A 5,824-nucleotide genomic window follows, 5' to 3' on the forward strand; every position below is an offset into this window, starting at 1 on the left:
GAAAAAATAAAATTCAGAAACCCTTTTACTTTTTCCTGGAGGGGGGGGGCTCTCATTCTCATTTTAGCAAAGAGATAGAGAGAACAATAACGTGATATGTTTAGATATTGCGGCAGCAAAATAAAAAAGGGGTATCGGCCTTTGAATGAAAATTTTCAGAATATTTAAAACAAAAGATTGTTCTAAAATAATTGGAGAAGGACTTTTTACCCTACTTGGTACTCCGGACCTGCAAAAAATTGGAAAAAAAAAGAGCACGGCGATACAATTTGACGCTCCCGACGTCATTCATATATATGTAGTGTGTAAAATGACGTTTTTCGTACCTGTGACAAAATGGCTACATCTATATTAATGCTTGCGTTTATTTCATGTAGATGAAAACCGTAAAAATTATGTTATTATCTAATACAGTATGAAATGTTCTTTCAAGATACAGTAATGATTGGTATATATATGACATTAATTTATGTATATTTGATATGTAACTGAGACATATCAAGTAATAGTACAGCGACTCGTATGTGCATTACAAAATGGCTACACTTAACAAAGCCTTACTAATATTAACGTATCAGCAGTTATATATAGCATGTATCAACATAACTAATTTTAGAAACATATGTACTTAAAGATTATTCATCAAAATTTATCTTTGTTTGGCATTTATGTCTCGTACACATCGCCATGCGGGCTAATGTCAACTTTAGGAAACGATTTTTTCCTGTTGGACATATTACTTACGCACTGTAGATCCCAAACTGGTGAAATTGAGAAAATGATGCTAAAAATTCAACAATATCACAAAGAATGCATACATATCATTATATTTCCTAAATTTTATTTAATTTAGAGGATTGGAAGTGGATCTTTTTATATCTTGTAGTTGCTCGAACAATAATTTATGTAACGTTGGACACGGGAATTTCGCCGTAATAACCAATAATGAATAAAGCCATATCATAGCTAAGATATTTTTAGATTATTAAAAAGAGAATTTTTAGAATAATTTATCACCTTGGATAAAATAATTAATTTCATTTTTAATTTCTAGTAACTTTAACATCTTGAAAACGCCAGTTTCTTTACGACATCTAAAGAGTCAGATTTTATAGTACCAACACCGTGCGCAACGTCAACTACCTTAGTCTATTTTCCTGGAATACGCATGCTTGACTTCACGGTAGGGCATTCTGGGAATACAACTGTAGATAAACTGTACCATTTGAATTTCGTTTTATTATCTGAAAATACATATGATCTGAAGTTTTGTGCTTTGTTGTCTAAGCTGTATACAAATGTTAAAAAAGTAACAGTTATACTTAGGTCTTATAATGCCAAGACTGAAGAGATCGGTTAATTCTAAAAGAATACAAAATAACCAAGTTTTTCTTAACTTCTTTCTGGCAAGCTCGGAAAACAATCTCAGATATATATGTTGCCAACCTGATTAAAATCTCGGCCTTGTGCAGCGATCTATGTGAGCGGATCAAAGGATCTAATTTTAATCAACTTGTTTATGTTACCGAAAAGACCGGAGAAGATGCGATTGCTACAAAACAGTACTACACTGGATTTTTTTAAACTAGGTGCCCATACCTAGGTTCTCCTGATCTCTTATATTTCACCTCAAAATTGAAATGACAGTAAGTTACAGAATTGTTAAAGCACAGTTAATGACATGCCATATGATTGCCGATGTGAAGCCCACTTTAGATTCACCATTTATTCTGAATTGAGACCCCCCCCCCCCCCCCCGCTTTCACCACCCCAGTGCACCACTGAGCTTATTAATAATTAATCGATTCAGCAACTTAACAAGGGGTTCAGATATCTACTTCTGTGTTTTATGATGGCTAAAGCGCTAGCTCACCTATCTTTTTTAAAAGATAAGCTTGTTATTCTCGTTTGTTAGTTGAACATTTGCCTAACTGGTGTAACGTAGAATTTAGATATACAATCTTGAAATTGTCGTGTTGTGACTACTTACATGTAATGCCGTGGCCATCTATTATAGAAAACATTTGTCTGTTTGTAAAACTATAAGAGAACGTTCTCTTATAGAATATTATAGAGTGTGAATTTTTATAAAAGGTTAGTTTTACCTTATATCCTGGACTTACTTTGTGAATGTGTCATAGCATAAAATTTATCAGGCATAAAATCATCGCGCAAGTACGATGGCCGACAGCGGCCGCCACTTTTGATAGAGAATATTGTCATTTTGTAAAGCGTTTTTGTCAATTTTCGTTGACAAATTACAACTAAACTGGTAATGTTATATGTACATGTACAATTAATAAACTGACAATTTACACCGGAGAAAATCATTAAAATTCCTTCATGTGATATGAAATAAAGATACATAAAACTGGTTACTCGAAAGTGATAAGCTTAAGGTTCTAGCAGAATTGCAAAATCGAGAAAATTCTAGATTAGTATTGTCTTCTAGATATATATACTTTCTCGACAGATTGTAGTAATTAATTCATAAAATTCATTGTTGGTGTACGTGTTGGTCACATCATAGGTCACATCCAGGATGAAATTTTTTGGGTATTAGAAATTTGATTTTTGTTTATAATCAGACATGTCTTTGATGTATGAATTTTGATTTTTTAACAATGCGCACAAGATAATTCATCATAGTAGTGACCTACCGGTATGTTTTCCTTTGTCGTGCCACATTGAAAAATAATTGGCCAACCAGGTGGAAGTTTGGAGGCTGCGTTGGCCCTTCAAAAGTGTTTCAAGAACTTGATTATTAATTTTATATATTTAGAGAGCAAATATAATCCCCATTTAGGTTCTCATTTTATTCTTGCTTTAAAAGTGTAGTGTTTTTGATACATTCCAAAAACTTTAGACAAGATGCTCTCATGTAGAGCTACATAAAAGGTAGAATCGAGCTGTCTCATAGACTCTGAGATCCTAGTAAATTGATGTATATCCATTACAACAATTGTATTATTTTTATCCGCTTTTTAATTACAATCCCAAGAATATTTTTTAATGATACAACAAGAAAGAAAGGTTTCAAAATGACAATTTTACGTCTAGCATCTAGGATTATCTCATGAGGCAAACTAAGAGTGAAAATCATTAAAATGCTCCTTATCTCTATCAAGTCACCTGTTTTATGTTTCTTAATTTCATACCACACGAAAGAATTTTAATGCTTTTCGCTGTTGAAAGTTGTCAGTGTAAAAATTGTACATGTACATATAGCATTACCAGTTTAGTTGTAATTTGTCAACGAAAATTGACAAAAACGCTGTACAAAATGACAATATTCTTAATCGGAAAGTGGCGGCCGATGTCGGCCATCGTACGCAAGCCATCATGAAACCAAAACAAAAAAAAAAAAAAAAAAAAAAACAAGATGTGTTTGTGAAACACTGATGCCCCCATATGGCAGCTTATGGCGAAGGTTAAAGTTTCTCAAATGCAAGTCAAAATCCAGGCCAAAAGATAAAAAATGTTTAATTTGAAAGCCCTAGCGGCAACTGTTCAAAAGTTATGGTGAAGGTTAAAGGTTAAAGTTTTTTAAAAGTAAGAAAAACATCATGCATGGTCAAGATCAAAGTTGTTGGTATCCAAAGGAAGGTCTCGTCACAAGGATTACATTTGTAAAGTATGAAAGCCCTAGCACCAACCATTTAAAAGTTATGGGCAAGGTTAAAGTTTTTCGAAAGTAGTCAAACTCCTATGTCAAGGTCAAAGGGTCAAAGTGGTTGGTATCCAAAGGAAGGTCTTGTCACAAGGATTACATATGTGAAGTACGAAAGCCCTAGCAACAACCATTCAAAAATTATGGCCAAGGTTAAAGTTTTTTCAAAAGTAGTCAAACTCCTATGTCAAGGTCAAAGGGTCAAAGTGGTTGGTATGCAAAGGAAGGTCTAGTCACAAGGATTACATATGTGAAGTACGAAAGCCCTAGCAACAACCATTCAAAAATTATGGCCAAGGTTAAAGTTTTTTCAAAAGTAGGTCAAACTCCTATGTCAAGGTCAAAGGGTCAATTGAAAGTGGTTGGTATTCAAAGGAAGGTGATGTCACAAGGATTCCATATGTGAAGTATGAAACTCCTAGCATCAACCATTCTAAAGTTATGGCCAAGGTTAAAGTTTTTAAAGTTTTTCAAACGTAGATCAAGCTCCTAGGTCAAGGTCAAAAGGTCAAAGTGGTTGGTATCCAAACGAAGGTTTTGTCACAAGGATTACATATGTGAAGTATGAAAGCCCTAGCTGTTATGGCCAAGGTCAATGTTTTTCAAAAGTAGGTCAAACTCTTAGGTCAAGGTCAAGGGTCGAAGAGGTTGATATCCAGAGGAAGGTCTTGTCACAAGGAATACACATGTGAAGTTTGAAACCCCAAGCACCAACTGTTCAAAAGTTATGGCCAAGGTTAAAGTTTTTCAGAAGTAGGTCAAACTCCAAGGTCAAGGTCAAAGGTCAAAGTTTTTGGTATCCAAAGGAAGGCCTTGTCACAAAGAATACACATGTGAAGTTTGAAACCCCAAGCACCAACTGTTCAGAAGTTATGGCCAAGGTTAAAGTCACATAAAATTTTGCAAAAGTGGGTCAAACTCCAAGGTCAAGGTCAAAACGTCAAATATGATGGTACCCAAAGAAAGGTCTTGTCACAAGGAATACACATGTGAAATATGAAAGTCATAGGTCCAACCAATCAAAAGTTATGGGCAAGGTTAAAGTTGACAACAGACAGACAGACAAACAGATAAACAGACAGACAGGACAAAAACAATATACCTTCGGGATCTTTCGATCCAGGGGCATAACAACATAAAACTGACAGTTATTCCTTATATTTACATGCATTTGATTCCGTTAATTCACGTGCTACAATCCCCACCTAATTTCTATCTCTCTCCGTCCCGCTCCTCAGATGATTTTTATTTAAACCACGCCTATCGATGAACCAATAGTTTTACGTAGAAATCAAGTATTTTTGCTATTTGTAGTTTTATCTCGGACAAAGAAATTTTAAATTGTAAATATGTACCTATGAACTGGTGTCTTTAAATGCACATGTAGTCATGAAGGCGAACTTGAGGTATGATGTTCATCTAGGCAGGTTCGTTCACTGTTGGACAGATATATACTTAGTTGGAAGGGAAAATTTCGAGCACTGGGGCCTGGGTCAACATTTAGTCCTGGTCTGGTCTGGTCCGTACGCATTTCCCCTTCCCTTTTCTATTTGATAGCTGAAATAGTGTCCTGGCAAGGCAACTCGTGATGAAATATCTGAATAAAGGGTATTCCAGACCTATTAAGACTAATTATAAACATTATTTGAATGACAGTTGGGAGAAGGGGGGTCCTTTTGAAAGGCAGAGTTCTTTGTGGTTCTCTTATAACACTTATCATTAATAAATAGTATTTTAATTTTATTATCATTAAAATGTAGAAATGCGCTCTTGATCCGTTGATGACACCGCCCTCACTAAGAGTCGCACCGTCTAACATATTTTATATATATAGAGAGAGAAATACAAAAGTATGTACTGATGCAAATCACGGTTTTAACTGTTTAAGCCATGAAATGGAAAGGATGTACTTTTTTCACAGAAGACAGTGAAATTTAGATCAGTATCTCTAAACACAGGAGTCCTCTAAATAAATAGACGTGATTTTGACTTGACTGGAGCTTTGTCGAGGTATTGAATTGATTTGGACTCAAAATGTCCCAATTATTTTACTATGTGTGCAAGATAACATGTAGCCAAGTGTAGAGAGTTCAAGAAGTAGTGACACGACGTCATCTATGTATGAGTTAATTAATATCGACTCTCCAACCAAAG

This window comes from Saccostrea echinata, unplaced genomic scaffold (genome assembly GCF_033153115.1).
Source record: "Saccostrea echinata isolate AGI-Se365-2 ecotype Australia unplaced genomic scaffold, CSIRO_AGI_Sech_v1 ptg000020l, whole genome shotgun sequence".
NCBI lineage: Eukaryota > Metazoa > Mollusca > Bivalvia > Ostreida > Ostreidae > Saccostrea > Saccostrea echinata.